Genomic DNA, 20,290 nt, shown 5'->3' on the forward strand with positions numbered 1-20,290 from the left:
TGCTGATGTAATTTAGTAATATGCAAGGAAAACACTGGCATCAGTGAGTGTGGTTCACAAAGGTGGACAGAAGACATGTTATATTGTCTTTTTTGCTGATGTGTGATTGAGTCCAGCTCGAAGGGAGTTTGCGAATGTTAGATTTTCTTTACTTTCTTTCTTTTATGTGGCTAGTACAGAGTGCTCACTCACAGACGCATAATAATCTTTTGTGTAATGAATTTGTGGCAAATCTGCTGACGGAACTGTTCGATAAGGTCACCAGTTAACACATCAACATGGGTCAGGAGTGTGGTTTAAACACGAGTTAAACAAACACATCAGTTCCTTAAGATTTTTAATGAACAAACATTAGAAACTGGTGGAAACTGAGATGCAGTGCAATGTGTTGAACTGGGAATAGTCTCAATGGGATGAAGTGCCTTGGATTGGTGTTTACATTTACCATTTTTAATTGATTTATTTTCATACATAGGCCTATTTATTTTCTGTTTTATAAATCCATGCAGATTTTAGCAAATAGATGCCTAGTATAAAAAAGAAAGAAAGAATAAAATGCAATATTTGAGAGCCTATCTATGTAAGTATTAGAAATTTACAATAAAGTTTGTAGGGAAGGTGAGGTGGCCAAGTGCCCGGACCGGAGGCTGCAGCCTCAATGGCGCGACCTGGCGGTGAGGAGGCTCAACAGCCAGGCAGGAGAAGAGAGGTAATGATAATTTTGATTTTTTTTCTTCTTTTTTTTAAAGAAGAGGCAGGAAATGTGGTGTAAAACCCAATAATGCTATCATTATATATTGTGAAAACTGTTGAGAAATAAAGTGCAATGTGGTAGATTTCTATTGTAATGCACAGATATGAAGCAGCTGCTGTTAGTCCAGATGTGTCTGAGTTGTGGTGTTGGCATGTTGTTGGTCAGACTGGTGGTGTGGTCCCAGCAACTAGCTGCACCTGCAGAAGCAAGGACTGTTTGTGAATGCATCAAACACTGTGAAGAACATGACCGTGTGACGTGTGGAGGAGCTGATGTTGCAGCTGGTGGTTGTTTTGTACTGTGTAGTAGTCGTTTGAATATTGAGTGTTTGTGTTGTTTTTCAGCAGAATTGTGAAAGTGAAGCAACACAAGGAGTTTTCCTACTTTTTCCAGACCTAGATGATGGACAGGTTCCAGACTGTAGGTGAGTTTGACGTGGCTCTCTATTTCCCACAATGCACGAGGAAAAGCATGTGATTGTTAGATTCCTGAATGTTGATGTGGGAATGGATGTGTGAGTCATTGTGCATGTGTGGTCTTTTAGTGTGGTCCGAGAGCAGGAATCAGTAGCAGGTCCACTCAGCTGGGTGATCAACTCCTCCTCCTCTTCACCTCCAGGTGTCGCTGTCAAAGCTGCAGCAGCTTCCGCTTCACTTCCTGTCCCACGTGTGTGAAGTAAACAGACAACCTGAAGATCACCTGAGTCTACGAGAACTTCGCTCCAAGTCTCTGTAAGTGCGATAAAACTTTCACTAAACTGACGAGCAAAGTTTATGAAGAAGCTGTTGAAGCTGCAGAGACGTGGTGACGTAGAAAGAGACGTTTGAATCCGCTCTGTGTGTCCATGGTAACAGAGACAGCAGCTAGCTCAGCAGCTAACAGCTAACTGGTACTAGCAGGTGAAACAGGAAGTGTGTGTGATACTAAAACTAACACTGAGTGTTTTCATGTGAGGAATATGATTTAATTTCTAGACTTTTAGATCAGTGTCCAATGAGAAATGATTGATTTGATTAGAAACATGTTGAAATGTCCTCAGAATGAACCAGATACTGTGTAATCTGTCATTTAACTTCATGTATGGAAACAAAACACAGGTCTGATACAGGTATGTGTGTTGATATTATGAAGCTTTAGTCTTAAGAGACACAACAGTCCACCACAGAGCCCAGTTCACTGACAAAAGACAAGTGTAAAGTGTCCAAAGGTTTATTGCCACAAATTGAGCCAGCCCCTGCTGCATAAAGAAAAGAAGCAGGAGAGTAAATGAAGACAGAGACGCAGCAGTCGTCTTAGTGGCCACAGAAGTGGATCATGTGTTAGTTTATTTCACTTTGTAGTAAAAGAGTAAAAACTACAGCCCCTTCATGTAAAACTCTTTATTTTTAACACAATATTTGCATCAATACTCTAACAGTGTTTCATATTTTTTTATCTGCATAGTGTCAGTGTGAGAATTAGAATAAGAAAGTGTTTGTCAAAACACAATGTAGAGTAGAGAGTAGAGAATACTTTATTCATCCCTAGGATGTAAGTGTGATTTGTAGCTGAACTGTTGCAGCTCAAACATTTCTAAATGTCAGGATGAGTGTGACTAAATGTTTTTTGTGTATGTGTTGTCCCAGGTGGAGAGTCAGAGGTGTTTGTGAACATCAGTGAAGATGAAGCAGGAGGAGCTGACTGACTGTCTGCACAGCAGTAAGAGCATTTCTTTATTTGTCATTAATGCTAGTTTGTTTTTCTGGGGTTTCATTTGGGACCTCATTGATGTGTAGCCATGTGTGTATTCAGTAGGTTTATATACGACCAGCTAATTGTAACTGTACATACTAGCGCTATGATCAACAATCCTTGTGTAGTATGTATAGGTATGCACATATCTGGTTTATCTTCATGTATGTAGCAGATTTTTTTTTTTACTACAACTTATGTCTGTTTATTGCTTATGTATTTCTTGAACGTATCTGACTGTCACACAGACTCATTTACTCCAGATGTCTCCAATCTGGTGCTTAACGAGGTGAGGTCCTCCAGGAAGGCGGAGCTGCTTCTCCATTGGCCGAGCACAGGTGTGTGCACTCCGGTCCTGATGAGCAGCTGCAGCGACCAGAGGAGCAGAGTCCTACAAATAGTCATTCAGCTTTTGGAGCGGCAGCAGCAAGAAGGGGCAGCAGCAAGAAGGGGCAGCAGCTGCTGCCACTTAGCCAACGCGACTTCGCCACAAGAGACGGCGCTGGGCGCAGCAACTCTAGATCTTTGACTTCAGGTTTGGTTTTATTAATTTGATGTTTGTCTCACTCTTTGTCTCTTGTGTAGGTGTTGAACCCTGAGCTGATTGGCTACAGCTGCCATGTACTTGTACTGCTGCCACCTCTACTTGGTAAGAAACAGTCAAGGCATACACACAGAAATCTTTATTTACTTCACAACACACATAGTCACAGTTGCCCCCATCTTGTTCAGTCTGAAAGACAAAGGACACATTCAACATGAGGTAGTCCTGTCTAACACTGCTTTTCCATCTTGTTTCAGGAGCTGCTGTCCACCATTGAGACCACAAGAACTTCACCACCTGGTTCAAAGACGACATTGAAGACTCACAATGTTTGTCAACCTTGATCCATCTCTGGTTTGTGTTGGCAGTGGAGTCTACCACATGCTTCACTTGGTGAGTCAGCCATTTTGTAGACCAGGCCATGTGGCTGCAGGTGTTTGTTCCAACAGCCAAGAGTACTGACTGATCGAATCAGTTATTGAGCTGATCAGTCAGAGTACTCTTGGTTGTTGGAACCCTCCTTGAACCGCCACCTTACCGTGGTGGAGGGGTTTGAGCACCCGAATGATCCTGGGAGCTATGTTGTCCGGGGCTTAATGCCCCTGGTAGGGTCTCCAAAGGCAAACAGGTCTTAGGTGACGGGTCAGACTAAGAGCGGTTCCAAAACCCCTCATGAGTGGAACAATATCGAGGACGTTCACGTCGCCCGGATCGGCGTCACCGGGGCCCCACCCTGGAGCCAGGCCTGGGGTTGGGGCTCGCAGGCGAGCGCCTGGTGGCCGGGTCTCCGCCCACGGGACCCGGCCGGGCCCAGCCCGAAGGAGCGACGTGGGCCCGCCTTCCAGTAGGCCCACCACCCGCAGGAAGGACCATGAGGGGCCGGTGCCGTGTGTTTTGGGTGGCAGCCGTGGGCGGGGGCCCCGGCGACCCAATCCCCGGACAACGACTCTGGCTTTAGGGACATGGAATGTCACCTCGCTGGGGGGGAAAGAGCCTGAGCTCGTGCGGGAGGCTGAGAGGTATCGACTAGAGATAGTCGGGCTCACCTCCACGCACAGCCTGGGCTCTGGAACCCAACTCCTTGAGAGAGGCTGGACTCTCTTCCACTCTGGAGTTGCCCATGGTGAGAGGCGGCGAGCTGGTGTGGGCTTGCTCATAGCCCCCCAGCTCAGCCGCCATGTGTTGGAGTTCTCCCCACTGAACGAGAGGGTCGTTTCCCTGCGCCTTCGGGTCGGGGATAGGTCTCTCACTGTTGTCTCGGCCTACGGGCTGAACGGCAGTGCAGAGTACCCGGCCTTCCTGGAGGCCCTGGGAGGGGTGCTGGAAAGCGCTCCAACTGGGGACTCCATCGTTCTGCTGGGGGACTTCAATGCCCACGTGGGCAGCGACAGTGTTACCTGGAGAGGTGTGATTGGGAGGAACGGCCTCCCCGATCTGAACCCGAGCGGTGTTTTGTTATTGGACTTCTGTGCTAGCCACAGTTTGTCCATAACGAACACCATGTTCAGGCATAAGGGTGTCCATCAGTGCACGTGGCACCAGGACACCCTAGGCCGGAGGTCAATGATCGACTTTGTAGTCGTGTCATCTGATCTCCGGCCGTATGTCTTGGACACTCGGGTGAAGAGAGGGGCTGAGCTGTCAACTGATCACCACCTGGTGGTGAGCTGGATCCGCTGGCAGGGGAGGAAGCTGGTCAGACTTGGCAGACCCAAGCGTATCGTGAGGGTCTGCTGGGAACGTCTGGCAGAATCCCCTGTCAGGGAGGTCTTCAACTCCCACCTCCGGGAGAGCTTTGACCGGATTCCGAGGGAAGCCGGAGACATTGAGTCTGAATGGACCATGTTCTCCACTTCCATTGTTGACGCGGCCGTCCGGAGCTGTGGCCGTAAGGTCTCCGGCGCTTGTCGCGGCGGTAATCCCCGAACCCGGTGGTGGACACCAGAAGTAAGGGATGCCGTCAAGCTGAAGAAGGAGTCCTACCGAGCCTGGCTAGCTCGGGGGACTCCCGAGGCAGCTGACGGGTACCGGCAGGCCAAGCGGACTGCAGCCCGGGCGGTCACGGAAGCAAAAACTCGGGTCTGGGAAAAGTTCGGGGAGGTCATGGAGGAGGACTACCGGTCGGCCTCGAGGAAATTCTGGCAAACCATCCGACGCCTCAGGAGGGGGAAGCAGTGCTCCGCCAACACTGTTTACAGTGGAGGAGGGGAGCTGTTGACCTCGACTGGGGATATCGTCGGACGGTGGAAGGAATACTTCGAGGATCTCCTCAATCCCACTGACACGCCTTCCGTCGAGGAAGCAGAGGCTGAGGATTCAGAGGTTGATGCATTCATCACCCAAGCTGAAGTCACTGAGGTAGTCCGGAAGCTCCTCAGTGGCAAGGCACCGGGGGTGGATGAGATCTGCCCTGAGTACCTCAAGTCTCTGGATGTTGCGGGGCTGTCATGGCTGACACGCCTCTGCAGCATCGCGTGGCAGTCGGGGACAGTGCCTCTGGACTGGCAGACCGGGGTGGTGGTCCCTCTCTTCAAAAAGGGGGGCCGGAGGGTGTGTCCCAACTACCGGGGGATCACACTCCTCAGCCTCCCGGGGAAAGTCTATTCCAGGGTGCTGGAGAGGAGAATTCGGCCGATAGTCGAACCTCGGATTCAGGAGGAACAATACGGTTTTCGTCCTGGCCGTGGAACGCTGGACCAGCTCTACACCCTCCGCAGGGTGCTCGAGGGTGCATGGGAGTTTGCCCAACCAGTCCACATGTGTTTTGTGGACTTGGAGAAGGCTTTCGACCGTGTCCCACGTGGCATCCTGTGGGAGGTGCTCCGAGAGTATGGGGTCGGAGGCCCTCTGCTGAGGGCTGTACGGTCCCTGTATGACCGGAGCAGGAGCTTGGTTCGCATTGCCGGCAGTAAGTCAGACCTGTTCCCGGTGCGTGTTGGACTCCGGCAGGGCTGCCCTTTGTCACCGGTTCTGTTCATTATTTATATGGACAGAATTTCTAGGCGCAGCCAAGTGCCGGAGGGGGTACGGTTCGGGAGCCACTTGATTTCATCTCTGCTTTTTGCAGATGATGTGGTCTTGTTGGCTCCCTCGAGCCAGGACCTTCAGCATGCACTGGGGCGGTTTGCAGCCGAGTGTGAAGCAGCTGGGATGAGAATCAGCACCTCTAAGTCCGAGGCCATGGTTCTCGACCGGAAAAAGGTGGCTTGCACCCTCCAGGTCGGGGGAGAGTTCCTGCCTCAGGTGGAGGAGTTTAAGTATCTTGGGGTCCTGTTCACGAGTGAGGGGAGAACGGAGCGCGAGATCGACAGGCGGATCGGTGCGGCGGCCGCAGTAATGCGGACATTGTATCGGTCCGTCGTGGTGAAGAAGGAGCTGAGCCGAAAGGCAAAGCTCTCGATTTACCGGTCGATCTACGTTCCCACCCTCACCTATGGTCATGAACTCTGGGTCATGACCGAAAGAACGGGATCCCGGATACAAGCGGCCAAAATGAGTTTCCTCCGCAGGGTGGTGGGGCGCTCCCTTAGAGATAGGGTGAGGAGCTCTGTCACCTGGGAGGAGCTCGGAGTAGAGCCGCTGCTCCTCCACATCGAGAGGAGCCAGCTGAGGTGGCTCGGGCACCTGTGTCCGGGCATGTCCCACCGGGAGGAGGCCCCGCGGAAGACCCAGGACACGCTGGAGTGACTACGTCACTCGGCTGGCCTGGGAACGCCTTGGGGTCCCCCCGGAAGAGCTGGAGGAAGTGTCCGGGGAGAGGGAAGTCTGGGGATCCCTGCTCCGACTGCTGCCCCCGCGACCCGACTCCGGATCAAGCGGATGAAAATGGATGGATGGATGGACATTAATAAAGTTGACAAACACTTTCTTATTCTAATTCTCACACTAACACTATGCAGGAGAAAAAAATACTGCTGCAAATGTTGTGTTAAAAATAAACAGTTTTACATAAAGTGGCTGTAGTTTTTATTACAATGTGTAAAAGAAAACACATGATCCAGTTGGTAGGTAGGTCACCAGAGTGGTCACATATCCAAAAAGTACAAAGTAAACAATCCAGCCTGTCTGCATGAACACACATACATCTCCACATACTGTTAGAGCACAAAGTCTGGTCTGGTCCTCACCTCTCCTCCCTGCAGCTCCGTCCAGGTCCTGAAGACTCCATCGGATCCGCTTGTCCTCACGGGGACTGTCTGTGTCACAAGAGACAGAGATGATGAACATGGAGGCTGCTGCTGCGTCTCTGTCTTCATTTACTCTCCTGCTTATTTTCTACATTTATGTCAAATAAACCTTTAGAAATTTTACACTTGTCTCGTCAGTGAACAGGGACAAACTTCATAGTATCACACATACCTGTATCAAATATATATACACACGTACATTTACGTGTATGCACATACATAAATGAATATTCAGACCTGTGTTTTGTTTCCATACATGAAGTTAAAGCAGATATCAGCTTCACGGCCGTTTCGGCTAATGCTGCGTTCAAGGCAGGCTTTTGAAACCGTAAGTTACAGCTTCAAGTCTCAACTACGACTTGGTAGCGTTCCAGGTAACCCGTAGCTCGTGTTTTTACCATCCTGTTGTCTGTGAAAGTTCCCTATAACGGCCACTCGTAACTTCCGACCCGTGAACTCGTACCAGATCGAACTGGTATGACTTCACAGGAAGGAAAAACACAAAGTACGAGTTTCTTTGAACGCACCATGAGTTAGCAGCCCCCGCCCTTGTCAGGCATCAATTGGTCCTCGTGCTACGTCACCACATTCACGCGCATCCCTTGGCTGCACACACAGCCCTTCATGCCGTTCTCTCTCCTCATTGGATAACACTTGTATCCCACAAGGAAAATTTTCTCCTCGGGTTACAGCAGAGCAGAGTGACGGAGAGACTCGTGTTTAGGCTGAAATACTTCATGTAAGTGATTGCTGACGGAAAATAGGACTATTTAGGACTTATATTAACAAAAACATTCCACTGATATCTGCTTTAAATGACAGACTACACAGTGTCTGGTTCATTCTGAGGACATTTCAACATGTTTCTAATCAAATCAATCATTTCTCATTGGACACTGATCTAAAAAGTCTAGAATTTAAATCATATTCCTGACATGAAAACACTCAGTGTTAGTTTTAGTATCACACACACTTCCTGTTTCACCTGCTAGTACCAATTAGCTGTTAGCTGCTGAGCTAGCTGCTGTCTCTGTTACCATGGACACACGGAGCGGATTCAAACGTCTCTTTCTACGTCATCACGTCTCTGCAGCTTCAACAGCTTCTTCATAAACTTTGCTCGTCAGTTTAGTGAAAGTTTTATCGCACTTACAGAGACTTGGAGCAAAGTTCTCGTAGACTCAGGTGATCTTCAGGGCCCAGTTGTTCAAAGGTAATCCAATCGGATTTTGGATAATGGATTGGATCAAATCTTGAAAATGGGTTGTTCAAAACCAAAAACGGATTCTGAGATCGGATTAGATCACGTAATCCAATCTTGGTTTTGATCTGGATCAAACCCTCAGTTTGTGTTGTTCAAAACTTTTCAGTAGGATCGGGATAACTTTGATCCAAAAAATCAGGATTATTCTGATCCCAGCAGTTTGGTGGATTCAGGGGGGATTACAGGAACAAAATATGATTTAAATTAAATTCAAACTGGTCAAATAAACAATATTCATAAAGTAGTATATATACAGTTCTTGATTTATATTTTGCACCTAATTTTAAACCACAACAGTGATTAGTAAATAATGTTCACTTTTGAATATTCTACAACTGAAAAACTTTTCCCCAACTACTTTTCCCCAAACTGAATTTAATGAAATTTGAAGTTTGAATTTTAAAATTTAAAGTTTGAATTTTGAATTTTGAAGTTTGAATTTTGAAATTTGAAGTTGAGAAGAGGAGGAGGGTGGTGGGGGTGAGGAGGGGGGAGTGGGGGGCAGTAGAGGAGTGGGTGGAGGGCGAGGGAGGGAGTGGGGGGGAGCAAAGGAACAATTAGCTGAGTTCCGATTGGTGTGGCACCTGAAACAATTAACCAATCAACTATCGGGAATTTCCAGCTCCAGAGTGGTAGTTGGTATTTATATCTCTCCTCCCTTCAGGTCCTGAAGACAGTTTTCTGTAATTTAAAACCAACCTGATTGGTCTTCAGGTTTGTCTGTATCTACAAATTAGACATTACATCACAAACCACACAAAAAGCAAACTAATCAACATCAAGAAAAGAAAAGAAAAAACTATCCAAATGTACAAAAAGTTAACGATGATGACAACAGAAAGCACAAACTCCGGACTCCACTTAACCTCACACATTTTACTCAGTGTTGTAGGCCTAAAGCCATCCAAACTGAATAAATTCAAATTACACAACTATAAACATAATCACACATGTCAAAGTGGATTTTGAATCCCTATGGACAGTCAAATAAAGACATTTACCACCCGATCCAACCGTAAAGAGAACAACACCCGCAGGAAAGCATGGTGTATTGCATGAACCTCCCAAAGGAGACTCCAGGGAAAGACGCTGTAATCCCTCTAACTGCATCTTTGACTCCACATCAGCAATTGAGGAGGGTTTCTCAGACCTACAGGATAATAAATAGGCTACAGAATTGTCTTGCATATAATAGGCTACATCTTGGTTTTAGGTGAAGGTGCAATAAGTAGTTTATCCCACTAGATGGCAACAGAGCATTTGATTTTGATCAGCCTGTTGATAATAGCAAAGTCCTTAACGTCTCTGATAATAGTCACTATTACATTTACAGGCTGCAATTTTATATTAACTGCAGCAGGGTGTTTCACTTCATTCAGCATCTCTTATTTTCTTTTATTCAGGTTTTATAACAAGAATTGGTGGAAATAAAGGGACAGAAATGTTTCCTTTAGTGTAGCATGGTGACAGAGTCTAAGGGATTAGGAGCGTTTCCAAAAATGTTTCCCTGTAATTCTAACTCTGAAAATGAATGAGGGGGGTTGAAGGGCTAGTAATGCCATGTGTCCATATGGATAATGCGTAATAATCTCCTAATCTGGAACATGTCCCTTTTGTCTGGTGGTGTGACTTTGGGTGAGCATCAGCAAGAACTAACCCTGTGTGGTTTCATCTGGGCCCTGAACTAAATTTGCAGTTTCCTAAAGCATGTTTGTTTGTTTTTTTAGTGTTATTCTCACAATTACCCTATTATTATTGTTTATTATAGGTAATAGCTGCTGGATATTGATGCTGCATTCAAGTTTCCTCCAACATTACCGGTTTCTTTGTATATACAGTCTTTTATGATCATATTAAATAAATCAGGTGGTCTTAAAATGGATTCTGATCAAATATTATTTAAAAACAGTTTTATTTTTAATAAAATGCAGCACAAATAGAGTTTGCATTCAAGTAGCAGGGTAAAGAGTTGATGGTGAGTGTGTAATTTTAATTCGAATTACTTGGTCAGCAGGAAGTTGCATTGCAAAAATGTGTGAATTATTTACCTGGAGCAACACAGCAGTTCATCTCTTTCTCAGTCACATCTGCTCTTCAATTTAAATCACTCCTCTTCATCGTTATCAGCAGTGGCATTGGATATTTCCCACGGTCCGTGAAGGCAGCAGTGGATTCTGGGCTGGACAGGAAACGACGGAGACGCGCAGCGTGTCTCCTCATCAGCTCCGGGAGAGAAGAATGGGAAAGGGAGCAGGGTTATGTGTGTAGACGAGGCAACGTGAGAAAACATGAGGATAACGGGCAGTTTTTTGACTTGTTAGACTACCTCTTCAAAAACACACATTACTCATTACACACACAGGACAACGGGACTTTCCTTCTTTTCCAGCCCGAGGACTGGGATCATTTTCTCCCACTGGAAAACACAGAGAGGAGGAGAGAGGAGCCTCTTTGTGAATCCCACTGGACTGTAAGTGGCTTTTTCTTTTACTATCTCTGTGTGATCCACGACTCCCACGTCTTTTCGACCTCTCTAGAATAAACATCCTCGCATTGTGAAAATGTCAGTGTTAAATAATCCAGTTAGTATATCAATCAAAACACACCTGGGAGGAGAGCTCGTGTTATAGGTTTGGTTCTGTGGTAAAGAAACAGAGGAGTGCTTAGAACTGCGTGTTTACCATATGACTTCTTATAGACAAGAGCTGGGCACAATATAATTGTGTTGTAGCTTGTTAGAAAAAGTGTAGGCTATAGGGTTGTCTGTTTGAATAGTGGGGGGTTTTAATGCCCCCCTCTCTACCCCTCCACCTCCCCTATGCGGCCATTGAACAATCCCTTTCTTAGGGTGTGCGGCGTTTGGGCCGACTGGGAAAAGAGCCGCAGCTTTTCATGGGAGTGACATTTGAACATGAGCCCATTGTTGTGATGTATTTGTTTTTGTATTGCCAAAGCCCAGCCCTGTGACTAGTGTGTGTGTCTGGAGGTATTTTTCAACCTCGTTTTTCCTCCTCTGCATCTAACAGAGTGGATATGTTCAGTCTCCACCCTGTTTAGCGGGAGGAGGCTACCAGCTCCCGGTAATGGCCGATGGTTTTGTCGCGGTTATGTTTATATCCTGCCGGTGGTCTTATAAATTATTAAATATATTTTTAAAAGTGTACAAGATACGCGGTGGTATATGTAAAGGTTGCTGGGTTCAGCTCATCAATAGCTGCTCTCTTCACAGCAGTTCATGAGCACTGTTTTAATCCCCTTTGTTGAATGACGCCGCCGGCTGCAGATTGGATAACATGTAGCCAGTTTGACCAGTGGCTATTCCCACTTCCATGTTAGCATCCACCTTAGCTAGTGTAGTCCAAGTCTTTTGCTATGTATATGTGCAGAAACCTCTTGTTAAAGTTAAATACTGACTATGCTGAAATAACTAGAGCTCACCAAACAACCAAATTATCCCTAGATAGCACACACACACAGAAAATGTTTCCCCTCTGGCCCAGCATAGGCCCAACTCTGGCCCAAATACAGCATTGTTGCAAGATGCTACATCCACATCTGGACCTGTTCTGCCACAGCTGTCAGTCAACACTGCAGGATAACAGAGATGTGGGGCCGAACCCGGGCCAGAAGTTGAGCAAGCATCCCGTCAGAGGTCAGGCTGTGTCTCTCTCAGTGCTTTGTAGCGTCCGCTCAGACATTAGCACTGGAAAGATAATGACCCTTCATTGACTGTAGGGTTCAAAGGTCACCCGACACTAGAGGTGCACACCATGTCGCCGTCTGTCTGACCGGCGTACGTATGGTCCCATGTTCCCATCCTGTAAACATCCCCTGTGTTTGCACTGCCGGACAGATATTTAGCCGCATCTCTTCAATACAGGGGAGGGGCTCATAAAAGAGACACCAAGAAGCTACTTTGCCCCTGCCTTTATTCCCCCTCTGTGGCATTATAATAGACCGTCTGTGTCCTGCAGGCACGGTTGATTTGCATCCACAAAGCACTAGACTAGAAGCACATTATTCTGGGCATTGAGACAGTGGAGCAACAATGCAGGCCATTCGCTTACAGTTGCAGTTAATGGGTTGAAAATAACTACTGGCCTTCTGGTTGCTCCTCCTCAGCCAGATGCATTTAAGCTTGTTATGTTTTTTATGTTTTTTTTGTTTTTAAGAGGAAAGAAGCAGGAGGTTGGCGTCGGATTTCACTTTCTGTTTCATCAGAGACACAGACAGAAGATGTAAGACGCCCAAAAGACACTTGTGCAAACACATAATTGATTTAAAAACAGTAGTGAACACGAGGGCAGACATAATAACAACACCCTGCAACAAGACCGTACAGGACATTCGCTCAGTAGGTTGAATTATCCTGAAGTCACTGCGTTCAGCTCAGCCGTGGATTAAATTTCTAGCCACAGAGGTAAAAACACATGTTAGAGCAGAGCGTGTCATCTCACTGCCTCTGTTTAAAAGCACATGTGAGGAATTTTTCACTGTCAGCTTTTTTTTTTCTTCTTTTTTTCCAAGGCCATTGGAAAGCGAACCTAGGGAGACGGGGGGGAGATGGAGTAGGGGGGTATATTTAGGAGAAGAAACAGCTCAAAATACAGAACCAGAGACATGTTTTTCTCATTTGTCTTCGCTTGTTTTGCCAGAAGACGGAGAGAAGAAACCCCGTCTGCTTTCCTCCTTCCGTCCCTCTGCCTCATTTTATCCTTCTTTGTACACTTGACTTCCTTTGGATGTAGTTGATTAGATGAGAAAAACAGTTGTCAAATAAATTTTGTTCTTGAGGAATGATCCCCAGAGACTGTGTGTATGTGTGTGTCTGTTAGAGAAGAGAGATTTGGAAGCTATTCTTGGTTTGTGTGTGTGTGTGTGTGTTAGCATCTTCTGCGTGCCGGTGTGTCCATCTATCAGCACTTTTATGGCCTCTGTTGTGCGAGTTGCAGGGACCACGTCTGACCTCTGCCCATCCATCCACCTATGTCTGCGAGCATAATGAGACTTAAAGGGATAGTTCAACATTTTGTCAAATTGGCCCATTGCCATAATCCCTATAGTTTTAGCAGTATGTTCATTACCTTTAATTGTCGGTGCAAGCTATTTTTAGAACGGCGGAGCAGAGCTGTGAGCTGCTCAGAGCTACGCTATGGAGGCTAATGGGATTTCCCTCATCAAACTCATCAATTACACCATCCAACAACTCCAAAACGCTCTGGTCGAGCCACGCTATGAGATAGTAACAGAACGTTACCAGACAGAGTCGTTTTAGAGGTAAATTCATGCAAAACCGCTGATGCACGTTCCCGTTGGGCGCAGTTTTTCGGCAAGCAGTCTCTGAATTTGCGTCGAAAACTAATTTACGTTATTATCTCATAGCGTGGTGAATGTGAAGGTCACAACTTGTCCACCAGAGCGTTTTGGAGTTGTTGGATTTTGTATTTGATGAGGGAAACCAAGAAATCCCATTAGCCTCCGTAGCGTAGCTCTGAGCAGCTCACGGCTCTGCTCCGCCGTTCTAAAAACAGCTTGCACCGACTATTAAAAGTAACAAACCTACTCCTAAGACTATAGGGATGGGCTAATTTGCCAAAATGTTGAACTATCCCTTTAACTGCACAAAAGCTCCAAAGACGAGAGGCTTTTGACAGGGGGGGGTGATGACTGTGGTGATGGTCGGTGTAAGTTTACACAGGTTGTGTTACAGCCGTGGGTGTAGTTGGGTAAAGGGGGAGGACGCCACTTCAAACGAAGCCTTCAACACACTGATGAAGAGCCGGAGGGGAGAGACGGTAACCTGATATTTCCTCGCTGACAGGAGCCACCTCGGCTCCACCAGCTGCGGCGAGGGCTCAACTCCGTGATGCCAAACAAGATGCCATGTTGTGTATCGCTACACCTGGGTGTGTCCTCCCTCTTGTCGCAGACACGTGCTCCCCCCAGCCTGTATGGGGCCTTGTTCTGGTAACATTTTGCTGACCTTTGGTGGCAGCTGCCCCTGCCATTTGGAAACAAAGACAAATGGCCGACCGAGCCCGCCCGTGGCCTCTGAAGCCTCCACTGTTCCAGATAGCGACTCGCTCTTCCTGTTGGCCTTTTCATACATACATAGAAACTTCTATCAATGCCCTCTATCGCAGGAAATCAATTGTTTCAGATCCATTTGCAGCCCTTTTTTTTAACGTGGTGATTGATTTCTGTTTTCAATAATAAACATACACCCATATGAAGGTGTGCTGATCCGATGTATGGACAGGACATGCAGGCATTCGCTCTCCTGCTGCACCGCTGATCCGAGTAGGCAGAAGGAGGACATCCTCTTCTCTTTCCAGGGCAAGACATGATCTGGGGCCTCGTTCAGCAGCTTCACTCAAGCGCACACACACACACACACACAGTACTATATAAAGTTACACACAGCTAGAGTTGACCCGCCACCATCGGATCTCCTAGTGATGTTAGTCCTCATATCTGTGCCACTGGGTGAACGCTTCCTCCTGCAGCGCTTTGCAGTGTGACGACTGTACGCATTTATAGCACGGGTCAGTCCTGGTGGGATTAAACTGTGCAGAAGGAAGAAGGGAAACTGCTGTAATATTCACTTTAACAGGCTTGTCTACTTTCCTACATTTCCCAGAAACCACCTCTGCACTTGTTGCAGCCAGCGAGTCGAGAAAAAGTGAAAGTTGCAGCAGCCCCTTTATTCTTGTTGTCCTGTTCTCCTGCATTGCATTCTGGTCTACTGAGGCCTTACGCATACATATATGTAGGCTATGTCTCCATTTTTTTTTATGACGCACATCTCCCTGTGTAATTACAAGGCAGGCACCTGTGGAAAATTGTGGGTCTAGAAATAATCCCTGAATCAGAAGGACAGACTGAAACCGAGTGTTGCCTCCTCACACGCTATGACACATCTCCAACATGTCGTGTTGAAAATTCATTAATTGTCACTTTTTGTTTGCATCCTGATCCTGCCACTGTGCAGTTTGTTTAGGCAGCCATTAATCAGCCAGGCTTTGACAATGGCAGCTGGTTGATTCTCACTGCCGTGCTGCTCCCCCCCCTCCTCTACTGTATTATTGTTGGTCCGTTTTATTCACCCACTGTCGTCACTGGGCTCTTTTGTTAACTTCACAGTGCACAGGACGGGGGAATCAGGCAGGGCTATCTGTCACGCAGTCATGCACCCTCATGCAGTCAGCAGCATGATCAACACCTGTGACTGCCACAAAGCCCCCGAGGCCCTTTGCTGTTCTGTTGGGTGCTCTTTTAATTTAAGTCACACACGCAGCCAGGCGGTCGCCCTGAAACTGATCCCCACATCCAAGGCTGAGAGAGGGAATCTCATCCCAGTGGGAATTCTCCACTAAAATTCCAGCGGTGGCATCGGATATCAGCGCGGAGGAGGTGATTTATGGCTTTTTTTTGGTGTTTTGTTCCCCCCGCCGCCGCACCAGCCTGTGTAATCCGCAACAAAGTCCGGTTTGAGCATCCACCACAGCAGTCACGGGACGGACGGGCGGGCTGATGGACGGCGCGGCTTGTCTGTGTGGGGATGGACGGCCTTTAGAACCGCTCCATGGATAATGGCTCTTTGACATGGAGAGAGCAGGGAACGCTTAAGGCGAGCTGGAGTACTTCAGAGAGACAGAGAGAGGGTAGTGTTACCAGCATACAAAGTGCCAAGTCAGAGGAAATATTCATGTGGCTGCAGCTGCTCTATAGGAAATATACAGTATTGACCATTCAATGGGGGGTGATGTATGATCTGTCCTGTTTCCCAATCACATATGGAAGCAGAGGGCTGGATTTATTCTCTACTCTCCTTATTGCTTTCACATGCGCTATTTTGCATCCTTAAATGAATTAAATGTTATGACCAGTCCGGTGTGGTGCGGCGCTCCGTGGTTGCTTTTACAGCCGAGGAATAAACACGGAGCAGCAGCGGTTCCTGTGTCCTCTCCATCTGATCAGAGTTCAGCCTGTTCTCATGAAACCAAAACAGCGGATTGCGTGTCTTGTGTGTTTATACGTGTGCGCCGGCTCGGTGGTGTTTGTTTGCCTTCTTGCAGGCTCTGCTAACACTTACAGTCCAACACACACACACACACAAACAAATGAAACTGCACCGTTTCCCCCCTTCACCCCACTGTGAAATGCCTGCCTCTTTGCCTAAAATGTTTAGATGAACCCCGTTTCGACGAGTTTATGCTTATACAGTTGTCTAACCGTTGACCCCCGGGTTTGCATTCCTGACAAATCCACTCTTATATACCACTTGGTACAAACTAACAATAGTGGCATTATAAGACGATTAAAGAAAGTCAAAGATGCATTACAGCATCCTTCCCTTGAGTCTCTTTTGGGAGGTCGACTCGGCGATGCATCATGCTTTGCTGGGGGTGTCATGTTTGTTTGCGCGGTTACAAAAGCATAGGTCTGAATCATTGGAACAAACGCACAACCCTGCACGCATCGGAAAATAGATTCCAGACCTGATTGAAGTCATCGTCCTCTTGCGCTGCAGCTCCAGCAGGATTGTTTTACACTACACGCATAATATTGGAGGCCAAAACAGGCTCACCCCTGCATTATTTAAGCGTTCCAGCTGCTTCAAGTGTTTCTGTGTTCATTTCAAGCTGCAAACTAGCGGCACACCAAAAAAACTGGGGCTGAAATGTCTTGTTTTGGCATTAAATATGCACTGTAGCCTACTTTAACCCCCCTCAGATCTCACCCGCACTCATGAAAGTTACCCCGGCTCAAGTAGCTGCACAATCCAGGCTGTATTTAAGCATGTGGTGAAACCTCAAGGAAAGAAGGGGGAAACGAGAGGGGTTGGACTGCAGCCCGCCGCTGTCACACTGCCCACTGGACGGGATCCCAAGCCAAGAGCCACAAGGGTCCACCGCACATCGCCGTGTCACTGGTGGTGACTCTACGGCCCGAGCCGGCTGCCAAAGAGGAGACAGGGAAGTGGAGGAACACCTGTGAGGAAGAGGGTGAAGAACGAAGAGGAGGGAAGTGTCGGATGGAGGAGGAGGACAGGAGGGACAGGTTTATGAGAACCAATAAAGTCTTTTTTTTTATTTTTCAGAGCAGCTGATGTCATGTGAAATACATCGTCCTGGAAACTCTGAGGTCATCCTTCCTCACGTCCTGCGCCAGAGTCTCAGAGTTCCACTTTTTCCACAACGCTTGGCTTGGAGCTCGGGCTCTGAATTCACTGTAGAGAACCGTGTAGCCAGGATGCTGCGTTTTTCTTTCGACATCAGGGTTCACGCAGGACACTGGAGGAATGTAGGCGTTTCAGACAGTAACTGTGCTGAGTGCTGACCTACAACTAGGAGAGGATCCAAGCGAAGACAGCCGTGCCTGCAGTTGTAGAAGTGGATTGACACATTTTTGCGAGAGAATCCCTTGTCAGTGGCTCAAACCTGCAGGCTTAATCTCACAAAATAGTGCTCTGTGGGGGTGTGTGTGTGTGTTTTTGTGGCTGCCTCATGCCAAATCTCATTGACTAATACCCTTGCAGCTCTCCAAGTGAGCCTGAGCTGCCATTGACTTGGCTGAGTAGCTTGCTAATCTCTCTCTGCTCCGCTGATCTTCACTCTCCAGTGATTCCCGATTATTTCAGCCCATGTGCCACACAGGCACACCCAGGCGACTGAATCGAGATCTTTGGCACTGTGACCAACTTCCAGGCCGGCGTCACCAGCAAATCTGCGGTCAGCGAGCTTGACCCCCTCACCCCTCACTCACTGCTGTTGGAGACAGAAACAGTGTGAATGAGAAGTACGGTTTCTGTCTGTAAGCTGATCGGCTTTGAGCGAGCCGCGTTAATGAGTCGGTTTGAGAGTTGGAAAATGAAAAACAGCCCCGCAAACACATCCACACAAAGGAACTGTTTCTGATCCAACACAAGAGGAACGGGGGTCCAAATGCGGACAAACACAAGAGGCATGTGATCATGTAACCTTGTATATGTGTGTTACATTACCCATAAACCCCGTTGGCAGCTCGCCAGCCAGTGGGACCTCCATCAGATCCCACCGGCCATCGTGGGAACATTCCTGACGCAGCATTATTCCATAATTCCCACCATGTGTGGTTTTTCCAGAGCCGAGTGCTCACTGCAGGGGCCGTGGAGAATCCCACTGAGGAGAGGGAGATCAGCTCCTTGTAATCGCAACCAGACTGGAGCCTGTGAGAGAGGGAAGAGCAAGAAGGAGCTGGTGAATGATACGGGAGGGTCCGGTTAGTAACACCTTCAGCGGGGTTAAAGCTCAGGGCGGCCATCTTCATGTTTATGGTTGTGTCATGTGACCAGGAGTCAGAGTACTTTGAGTATAGTCAGTAAAATCAAGCACCACAACCCACATGTGTAGTTGTGTTCAAGGGATAGTTCAACATTTTGGCAATTTGGCCCATTGCCATAATCCCTATAGTCATAGCAGTAGGTTCGTTACCTTTAATTGTCGGTGCAAGCTATTTTTAGAACGGCGGAGCAGAGCCGTGAGCTGCTCAGAGCTACGCTACTACGGAGGCTAATGGGTTTTCTTGGTTTCCCTCATCAAACTCATCAAATACACAATCCAACAACTCGCGGCTCTGCTCCGCCGTTCTAAAAATAGCTTGCACCGACAATTAAAGCAATACTTACCGATCTGGCATTTCACTCAACACAGCACAAACATTTGAAAATCAACAGCTCCACCTCCCTCACAAGTCCCGCCCACCTCTCCCTCCTGCAGCACCTCCACGAGCCCCCTCCCTCCCTGCTGCATGCGTTGGCATGGCAACGGTAAACAGAACAGGAACGCGAGTGAAACGGGAACAACACAAACAAACACAACACCGGAGTTTTAAACCGTATAAACGGACTCAGTGATGATGACTGATGAGTTTTATAATAAACTGTTGTTAGCCTACTGCTACTGGAGACGCAGGGGAAGTGATTGTTACAGATTACAGTTCTCAACGAGCCGGGCTGGCGGCCGGACCAGCGCCACCTGATGCGCTGGTTCAGGCCGAAAATAAATCCAGACCGAGCCGAGTCGAGCCGCGCCGGTCCGGAGTTCAACCGGGTCCGGACCGCTGAGAACTCACAGAGCTAACAGTAGCCTAGCCGTTAGCACAGAGCTAACAGTAGCCTATATAGCACTGGATGCTTTATAGACACATGTGACTTCCTGTGTTTACGTATCACTCGGGGCTGATCACTATCAACGTTACAATATCAGACATGAAACTCCGCGACCAGCTGCGGCTGCAGTTATGGTCTTTTAAAAAACTATTTATTTCCAAAAACCTTCTTTCTAGTGTGTGTTGTGACTCTAGTCTCCTCTGCTCATGTCCTGCTACTGCTCTGTCAATAAGCGTTCTTCCTGGTCGGGAGGGGGGAGAGGAGGAGAGGGGTGCACAAAGTGATTACATATTAAGTAGGTTCGGTCGCTCGTCAAATCTTATTAATCGGACCGAATAATATTATTGGTCAGACTTTTCTCAGAATTATATGAGAATGAAAAAATGATGAGTTTTTAACCCTGTTGGGTTTCTCTTACATTTTAATTTATCATCTGATTATTAATAGCATTTTAACTTAGACAAAGAAATGTGCAAAAGTTCCAGAAAGGTAAGTATTGCTTTAAAGGTAACAAACCTACTCCTAAAACTATAGGGATTATGGCAATGGTCCAATTTGCCAAAATGTTGAACTTTCCCTTTAAGCACCACAACTAACTCACATGTGTAGTTGTGTTAATATGACTAATGGTTGACTCACTTAAACTCCAGGAACTTTA

General features: G+C 47.2%; 1 protein-coding gene and 1 long non-coding RNA gene across 3 annotated transcripts in view; both read left to right on the forward strand.

The window, feature by feature from the left end:
* The first annotated feature begins 1,022 nt into the window (after nucleotides 1-1,022).
* LOC311000565 lies at nucleotides 1,023-4,239 on the forward strand. 2 transcript variants are annotated; one of them, XR_014596095.1, is made up of 5 exons: nucleotides 1,023-1,178; nucleotides 1,299-1,485; nucleotides 2,380-2,452; nucleotides 2,734-3,134; nucleotides 3,287-4,239. It is a non-coding gene; the product is annotated as an uncharacterized lncRNA (long non-coding RNA). The 2 variants fall into 2 exon arrangements; XR_014596096.1 differs by having other exon boundaries at nucleotides 1,373-1,485.
* A 6,473-nt stretch (nucleotides 4,240-10,712) lies between these two features.
* Nucleotides 10,713-20,290, forward strand: part of raph1b (Ras association (RalGDS/AF-6) and pleckstrin homology domains 1b) — a 41,106-nt gene continuing 31,528 nt past the window's right edge. The window contains exon 1 of the mRNA XM_083992223.1: nucleotides 10,713-10,950. The gene's annotated coding sequence lies outside the window, so the exon portion shown is untranslated. The remainder of the gene's footprint in view (nucleotides 10,951-20,290) is intronic.

The sequence above is a fragment of the Trachurus trachurus genome (genome assembly GCF_905171665.1).
Source record: "Trachurus trachurus genome assembly, chromosome: 2".
Lineage (NCBI taxonomy): Eukaryota > Metazoa > Chordata > Actinopteri > Carangiformes > Carangidae > Trachurus > Trachurus trachurus.